Source organism: Triticum aestivum, chromosome 2B, assembly GCF_018294505.1.
Source record: "Triticum aestivum cultivar Chinese Spring chromosome 2B, IWGSC CS RefSeq v2.1, whole genome shotgun sequence".
In the NCBI taxonomy this organism is placed as follows: domain Eukaryota; kingdom Viridiplantae; phylum Streptophyta; class Magnoliopsida; order Poales; family Poaceae; genus Triticum; species Triticum aestivum.
Genome location: NC_057798.1, coordinates 193,383,754 through 193,393,534, shown reverse-complemented (window position 1 = coordinate 193,393,534; position 9,781 = coordinate 193,383,754).

The window sequence follows — 9,781 nt, the reverse complement described above, 5'->3', positions numbered from 1 at the left end:
TGATAAAAAAACTATACACAAAAATAAAGGTGACGGAAAAAGAATCAATTAAAAATCATCTATTGTTTAAAAGTTATTAAAGTTTTAGTCCAGGGACTTATCTGTAATGAAACATAAAGTTTCCAGGGGTAGTTTATAAAAAGATAGAAAAATGCTTTAGTTAGAAAGCGTATTTTGCCCGAACGCGTTTTTCAGAAAATGGTTCGAAAAAAGAAAAAAAGCTGACGGGGGGTCCCAACCGTCAGGTTTAAAAGCTGAAACAGAGCGCCCGGTGCCCGAGAGCCGCGGTGGTCGCCGGCGCGATCCACGGCGATGTAGGGGGAAAGGAGGGTACCTACGGGTTCCTTGGGTCCTTCCGCACCTGTGGGTGGTGGAGTTGGTCGTCGGCGAGCACCACGTCGACGGCGGCCTCAACTCCGGCGGACGGTGGTTCGGTTGTTGGTGGATCTCGCCGGGGAGGGCTGCAAAAGTTGAATTGGGGCTCGGGTTGGAGTATTGGGTGTAGTAGGAGGCGACTGGCACGGTCTGGGAGGCGGGGATCGTCTCACCTGAGTGAATCGCGCTGGAGCCCGAGGCGGGTCGGGGCGGCCGGAGTTGGGGAAGGAGACCTCCTCGGGGTCCTCCTAGTGGCTAGGCGGGGCTCTGGTGAGGTGGAGGAGTGGCGCTGGGTCGAGAACGAGCTCGAGGGCGCCTTTTATAGCCCGTCCGAGGCGGTGGCCGAGAATGGGATAACTCCGGTGATGATTACGGCGAGGCAGTGATCGGTCGGGTGATTTAGGGGCTAGGCATCACCGCGAGGGTCTACTGGTTCCGTTCAAGTGCTAAGCTTGGCCTGCCTTGGGTGATACTCCAAGTATCTGACGGAACGACTCACGGAGCTCGTCGGCGGCAGAGAGCACGCTCTGCGCTGCTGAGGCCACGGTGACGGTGCCGCAGCATGCACGGGCAAGCAGACAGCCACGCGGAGGCTTCGGATGGCTTGGGCGGTGCTGGACGGCGCCGAAAGGTGGTGCTGGTCCCTGCTGGACGCCACAGGTGGCTCTGCCACCGCAGAAGTTGCCGGCGTTGGCGAGACACGTCACCACCGACGCTGGTGCCCGTCCAAATGACCGTGCGGTGCTCTAGATAAGAAGAAGGAGTAGTGAGCATCGCGCCAGAGCGAGCACTGGTGATATTGACGCCGCGCTCTAAAGAAAACGACACTGACGGCCGAACTGAAACACTAAAACTCTGAATTTTACTAAATTTTGCCAGGAACAGTGCATGCCAGGTGTTCGATGAAATGATTTTGGCATGTGGAATTTTTTTTCTGGAGCTAATCTTTGGTGAGGTGGTCTCTTGATGCATCTAGGGGCTGCCTGATTTATCCCAGAATTTTTGGAGAAGAAAAATATTGAATTTCACCAAAAATGACAAATCTGGTCCAAACTTGCAGTGAGCAAAACTTGAAAAATTTGAACTGTGGAAGAGTGGATCTTGATGGATCTAGGTTGGGGGTGCTAAGGACTAGTCAGAGGAGTTGGTTTGGGATCAAAACTCAAAAGAAATATGGTACTTCCTTTGTAAATCACCTAGGTCCAAAATAAAAGACAGAAATAGTTTTGGGGATAAAATAAATGGAATAAAAATCAAAAATGGGTTGAACTTGCTGGGATTGGATATTTGACTTGACCCAAAGTGGAGGGAGGGGTTTTGGAAGAAATTTTTAACATGAGGCATGGTAAAAGAGAATGGTTTGAATAAAAGGAATAAATCCAAAACCCATAGGATTTTTTTTAATTTAAAAACTTTCCAAAATTAATTGTGATGAGTCAACACCAATGAAAAGCCTTCAATACCAAACATCAAGGTTGAGGATGACCCAAAATAAAATATTTGTCATAAGAGAATTTTTTTGAGAAGGAGAGTCCTTTTGGGAAGGTTTCAAATAGCCTCCTTCAAATCAATTAAAGAATTTGCTAAAAATCAAGTAAAAATTTTTGGAGTGTCACAGCGAGCTTTCAACTCCATCCACAAGATATTGGACCAAATTCCATATCAAATATATGCAACTTTCAAGTATTTTGTGAAGTTTACCTTCAAGAGGAACCATCCGTGGAGCTCTTCCGGGACTTTTTTCATCTAAACCGCCGAACTGAATTTTCTGATGGTCCTAACACGGAACTTGGTGGGTATCAATCCAAAAGAGGAAGGAAGTTGATTTCCCACATGCATAACACCACAGTCATCCCAAAGACTAGAACCAAACTTGGTTTTATTGTCAGAATACTGCCCCTGCTGTAGAAAATCCCTTGCCGGGTTACCGCCCTCACCGGCTTAGCAACGGCCACCCGTTACCTCGACGATTAACTGCCAAAGAACGGAAAACTTATGCACCTCAACTCGCCAGGCTCCGGGCTCTCTTGGCCAACGGTTTGACTGGTGTTGATCTCGTCCGCTGTTGGGTTAAATGGCACATCCTGCCCTTAAGTCGCCGCTCCGGATTAATGCATGAGTATACCGGCAACGCCAAGGACCCTCAACGGTTTAATGAAATAGAAATGACTGATGATGAAGTCACTGAATCGGTGAGGAAGATGTTGGACGAACCAATCGCCACATGCAGCCAGACCGGGCTGGCCCCCTTCTACACCGCCAACAAACCGCCAGGGGTAAAGACTTAGCTTTGTGCTTTCTTGATCCGCCTCCGCTTTAACTTTGTTCTAATAAATCTTTGTTTAACTTTACAGGACAAATAGTTCCTTTTGGAAAAGGAAGGATTCAGATAAACCGGCAAGGGCTCCTCATGCCAAGAGCAAAGCTATCAAGAAAGCAGCCAAGAAGAAAACTGGCGAAGCTGCTGATCCGCCCGAAGATGTTGAAGATTCGGATCAAGAGGTAGAACTTGACTCCCTTGGCTCCTTTTTATACATCTTATTAACAATGACTATTATCAGGATGATGCGGAGGTCAGCCGTGCGGACCATGTTGAGGTAATCTCTCTTTCCTCCGATTCAGATCTCGTGCCAGTTCAAAGATTTTGTCGTGCAGTTTGGAAAGTGAAATACTCTCACCCTCTTGCTTCTTTGGATCCAAAATTTTCTTTGAAGACACAGCAACCTGAAGGGCGTCGCACAACTCGACATAGTGGCCAGCAAGTCACCTGTTCCGGTTTACCGGATACACCAACCCGGAAGCGTCGTCCAGAGGTTACTTGTTCTCCCGAAAAACTTTATCCTTTGAAGGGTTTCTTCCGATACCCACTTAATCCGTCTGATCCGAATTACCAGGCGTCTTCCAACTCGTCTGGCGGTTCATCAACCACTCAGCTGCCTCCCCTCAAGACCATCGCTGGGTAAGTGTATTGCTTTTCGGTTTGTTTCTTCATGCATCGGTTTATCATACTAATCTTTATTTTGATGTTGTAGTGCCAAGGCCCGATTGAGCAAGAAAGCCAAGACCAGCGGCGCCACTGATGATGTTGAACCGGAGAAGACCCCAGAAAACGCTGGTGAAAATCCTGACATTGTCATGGATGACTCTGCCCCGCAAGACCCAGCTACTGATGCTAATCCTCCGGAGGCTGATCCAGCTAAACATGTTGACACATCTAGTCCATGTGCCACGCCTTCCAGTCCAGTCGCTGGTCCGCTGAGTTCAGCTCCTAATCCGCCAAGCCCTGCTGCCAATCCGCCACGCCCAGCCAAAGACAATGTCAATCCATCGAGCCCAGCCAAGGATGATGATGATGTTGTTGTCACTGGTACTGCTTATACCGCCCCAGGCAATCCAGTTGCTTTATCGAAGCATACTGCCAAGGATGAATTTGCTGCTATGGGCAAGGGGAAAGGGAAGACCGACTTGTGAAACTATGTTAATCTTTTTGCTCAAAAGCTTCATTCCGGATTTCTGAACCGGTTGTACACAAGTAGAGATTACGAGGCCGGTTTGGTGAATCTGATGAAGGAACGCTATGAGGTAATCTTCCAAACACTTTCATCCTTATTCTGTCTATTCACTATATTGTAGCCCCCAAGGGCCGGTTTGTCTCTGGAAGACAAACCGGGACTTTAACAAGAAAGAACACTTCAACTGAGTAGCCCCCAAGGGCCGGTTTATCTCTTGAAGATGAACCAGGACTTTAATAAGAACACTTCAACTGAGTAGCCCCCAAGGGCCGGTTTATCTCTTGAAGATGAACCGGGACTTTTTATATTCCATACTGTATTTTGTTAACTTTCCTTGTGTATTTTCTTGATCAAACACACATTAGCCCCCAAGTGCCAAGATTAAAACTTGTATTGATCCTTGGGACTTCCAACAATCAGTAGTAAAGAAGCAATCCGCATTAGCCCCCAAGTGCCAAGTGTATAACTTGTTATATGCTAGGGACTTTTGATAAAATACTTAATATGCTCCTCATCTGACTGTGACAGGCTGATATAAATCACCAAGGCTCTCAAATTGTTGATCTTCAAGAGAACATCAAGTCCCAACAAGTAGAAACATCCAAGGTGAAAGATGAGCTGAAAACCGCTTTGGCAACAATGGAACAACTCAAAGAAGGGTTCAAGATAGAGCGTGCCAACTGGGAGACTGAAAAGATTGCATTGTTGAAGCGGGCAGAAGATGCCGAGTCAGCTCTTAAACCGGTAGCGGAAGGGGTAACTAGGTTGAAGCACCAAGTGAATCCCATGACTTCTGAAGTATTTGGTAAGTGCTCTTGCCAAGGCTTCTTGAATGACCATCTTTGCAAGTTGCCGGTTTAACATGAAATTCTTAAACCGTTGTAGGTGGCCGCATTGCCCATCTGGGCTCTGACATGCGGATGAAGCTGAAGGCAACATATACTCTGATTGAACAATTGTATACCGGTGCCCAACGGGTTATCTGTGCAGCCTCATACAACAATCCAGCCCTAACATTGATCAAGGACACTCTAGCAAGGTTATCCATGACGCCGGCTCAGATAGAAGAGATGAAGCGATCCGCTGCCAGGGCTGGCGCTTTGTTGGCCCTTACTCGAGCCAAAGCATGGATAGCTGACCTGGATCCGGTTGATATCGCCAAGGGCTTTCCTAGTGAACAAGAAAACGGGGCAGAGTTTGATAACGAAGCCCTCAAAAATGTGACAAGGGAGATGTGTCCTCTGGCGAGTCAATTGGCAGAAGAAGCAAACTTGACGGTTCACCGGTCTTTCTATGATGCCAACAACAAACGGGTTGACACTGTCATGCCGGAAGTGCAAAATCTTATTCCGCCAATCCGTAAGCACACTTATGCCCCTAATGTTGAGCCGACTGAACTTATAAGTGAAGAGGCTGTCTTTCAGGCTTTAACCTGGATTGACTGGACCACCACTGACTTCCAGCCACTGGATGGAGAGGAGGAGGCAGAACCGACGCCAGATGATCCATCAATTTCATGTCAACATGATGATGAGTCCTGATCCGTCAATCTGATTGATGCTTCATAAACTGTGCTCTGAGGAAAGAACAATTCCGTATTTTGGGCCGTAAAGTGCCTTGTAATAGGCTAGTTAAAATACTTTGATCTGCTGCCATCGTGCACTGGGCTATACATTGCTTGATCCGCCATGCCAATTTCAGTGTTGGCTTATATATCTTCATAATATTATGCAATCCCAATATCTGCATAAAAAGATCGGTTCGGTCGGTTTACCACTGGACAGGTCATAATGCCCAAGAAAAAGCTTGGCTCATAACCAAAGCGGAATAAATATGAAATAACTCATACCTGTGATATGAAATCACTTAGTAAGGGTGAAAACCCAAATCTTGGAGGTGTTAACACCCTTACCCTATGATGACGTTATGAATAAGTCATGCCAGGTTACGATGAACACCAGATGATCACACTGGCGACATATAGTCAAAGCTAGGCCGGGTTAACAAACACTGGTTTGATAAAATGGTCTATCAACTTATAGCTGAAAGCCAAGCCGGGTTAACAAACACCGGGTTGATAAGATGGTCTGACAGCTTATAGCTGAAAGCCAAGCCGGGTTAACAAACACCGGGTTAACATGATGACTGAAGAGCCACACCGGGTTAAAGAACACCGGTTCAAGACAAATTCATCAAAAAGGTGAAAACTTAGCAAAAAAGCAAACAATAAACCATGTAGTCAAGGCTTTTCAAGGGCTGCCAGGCCCAAATTCGAGGCTTTTCATGGGCTGCCAGGCCACTGAGTTAAACCATTTTGCAAAGCCTTTTAAGATGGGCCTCCAACTAACCAATCATCGTTTTAATTTTGACAAGTTCAGGGTCTATGTAAGATTGACTTGTCAAACGTTCGGCGGGTCGTGCCAGGATTACCTGGATAGGAGTGGCTTACTTGATGAAGGCAGGTTAACCCGGGGTTTTAGGTGAATACACCAGGCTTCCAAGCCGTGGGTCGATACCCAATTACAAGGGTCCTTTCAAACTCTCTGTGGCTTTTGCACAAAAGAGCCCCCAAGTAACTTTGTGTGCTGTGCTCAATGGGTGCCTATGTTTGAGTCGTCCTAGTAGCAACAGATCTCTATTTGGCCCCTTGGGTGTGAAGCTCCCAAGCTGTATGATGGCACAATAGCCGGTTTAATGGACAAGGTGAGTCATCGCTTTGAGAGCAGAAGCCCCCTTGTAACCAAGAAATATTGGAAGAACGGCAGAGGCCCTTCTTGTAGCAAGGATGTCTGTTTATTATATTGATCATAATATATACATTGTCATAATATGTACATAAGAAAAGCCTATGGCTCAGGTGTAGTAAGGCCGAAGGAGAGCTATGTTCCATGGCCGCCGGGTCTCCTCCTCAGAACTGCGTGAGTCTTCTCGAACGTCAATGAGGTAGTATGATCCGTTGTGCAGATTTTTGCTGACCACAAAGGGTCCTTCCCAAGGTGGGGATAACTTGTGCATATTGGTCTGATCCTGGATGAGCCAGAGCACCAAGTCACCTTCTTGAAAGGTTTGTGTCTTAACCCGGCGGCTATGATAACGCCGCAGGTCTTGTTGATAAACCGCCGATTGAGCCAAAGCCATCTCCCGTTTGTCATCTAACAGGTCCAGCGCCTCTTGACGTGCTTGCTCATTGTCCACTTCAACATAATTGGCAACTCGGGGCGAGTCATGACAAATATCACTTGGGAGGACGGCCTTAGCCCCGTAAACCATGAAGAAAGGTGTATAACCCGTAGATCGGTTTGGGGTGGTATTTATACTCCATAACACATATGGTAATTCTTCCACCCAACAACCCGGTGTCCGTTTCAAAGGAACCATAAGCCGGGGCTTGATACCCTTCAGGATCTCTTGATTCGCCCGCTCAGCTTGACCATTGGACTGGGGATGAGCCACGGACGCTACATCAAGCCGGATGTGCTCTCGTTGACAAAACTCCTCCATATCACCTTTAGAAAGGTTTGTGCCATTATCTGTGATGATGCTATGTGGAAAACCAAAACGGAAAATTATCTTTTTGAGAAATTGAACCGCTGTGGCTGCATCACACTTGCCGACGGGCTCCGCTTCAACCCATTTAGTGAACTTGTCAACCGCCACCAACAGGTGGGTCTTCTTGTCCTGGGAGCACTTCAAAGGTCCCACCATATCAAGTCCCCAAGTGGCAAACGGCCAAGTGATAGGAATCATTCGTAGCTCCTGAGCCGGAACATGAGCTCGATGTGAAAATTTCTGACAAGCGTCACACCGCTTTACCAGATCCTCCACATCAGCATGAGCTGTCAACCAATAGAACCCATGACGAAAAGCTTTAGCCACCAGGGACTTTGAACCGGCATGGTGACCACAATCCCCTTCATGGATTTCACGTATAATTTCTTGCCCTTCTGCAGGAGAAATACAATGTTGGAATATGCCTGAAACACTGCAACAGTGTAACTCGCCATTGTGAATAACCATGGACTTGGACCGCCGGATTATCTGTCTGGCGAAAACCTCATCATCTGGTAACTCGCCCCGGTTCATATACGCCAAATATGGAACCGTCCAATCTGGAGTGGTATGTAAAGAGGCCACCAATTGGGCCTCTGCATCAGGAACATCTAAATCCTCCTCTGTAGGCAACTTAACAGACGGGTTATGCAAGATATCTAAAAAGGTATTGGGTGGTACCGGTTTATGCTGAGATCCCAGCCGGCTTAAAGCATCTGCTGCCTCATTTTTGCGCCGGTCAATGTGCTCAACCTGATAACCCTTAAAGTGACCTACCACAATATCCACCTCACGTTTGTAAGCCGCCATGAGTGGATCCTTAGAATCCCAAGTACCAGAAACTTGCTGAGCCACCAGATCAGAATCTCCAAAACAGCGAACCCGGCTTAAGTTCATTTCCTTAGCCACTCGGAGACCGTGGAGTAAGGCCTCGTACTCAGCTGCATTGTTAGTACAAGGAAACATTAAGCGGAGAACATAACAAATTTTATCACCTCGAGGGGAACTAAGAACAACTCCAACCCCCGAGCCTTCCAATTGCCTGGATCCATCAAAGTGAATAGTCCAGTATGTATTATCCGGTTTGTCCTGTGGTGCCTGTAACTCGGTCCAATCATTGATGAAGTCAACAAGTGCCTATGACTTAATTGATGTCCGAGGCATATACTTCAACCCGTGCGGTCCAAGCTCAATTGCCTACTTTGCAACCCGGCCAGTTGCCTCCCTGTTCTGAATTATATCACCCAAAGGAGCTAAACTGACCACTATAATGGGGTGGCCTTGAAAGTATTGTTTGAGCTTCCGACTTGCCATAAAAACCCCATAAACCATCTTTTGCCAATGCGGATACCGTTGTTTTGACTCGATAAGTACTTCGCTGATATAGTAAACCGGCCGTTGAACCGGATACTCCTTACTAGCCTCCTTGCGCTCCACCACAATTGCCACGCTGATAGCACGGGCATTAGCAGCCACGTACAATAACAAGGGCTCTTTGTCAACCGGAGCAGCAAGAATCGGCGGTTCAACCAACTGTCGCTTTAAGTCCTCCAATGCCACATTGGCTGCATCGCTCCAGACGAAATCGTGTGTCTTTTTCAACATCTGATACAAAGGAATCGCCTTCTCTCCCAAACGGCCGATAAACCGGCTAAGGGCTGCAATTCGACCCGCTAGATGCTGAACATCATTGACACACTTCGGTTTAGCCAAAGATGTGATCGCCTTGATTTTTTTCGGATTAGCCTCAATGCCTCTGTTGGACACCAGAAAGCCTAAGAGCTTACCCGCCGGAACACCAAAAACACACTTGTCCGGATTAAGCATCATTTTGTAAACCCGAAGATTGTCAAATGTTTCCTTGAGGTCATCTATCAAGGTTTCCTTCCTCCTGGATTTTACTACAATGTCATCCACATAGGCATGAACAGTATGCCCAATCTGTGTGTGAAGACAATTTTGCACACAACGCTGATAAGTTGCCTGGGCACTTTTGAGCCCAAAGGGCATAGAAACATAGCAGAAGGCTCCAAAGGGAGTGATGAAGGCTGTCTTCTCCTGGTCCTTAACTGCCATTTTAATCTGATGACAACCTGAATAAGCATCCAAGAAACTCAGGCGCTCACAACCCGCCGTCGCATCAATAATCTGATCAATACGCAGGAGAGCAAAAGGATCTGCCGGACAAGCTTTGTTCAAATCTGTGTAGTCCACACACATACGCCAAGTGCCGTTTTTCTTAAGAACGAGCACTGGATTAGCCAACCACGCGGGTGAAATACTTCGATGATAAATCCAGCAGCCAATAGCCGGGCTACCTCTTCACCAATAGCCTTGCGTCTTAC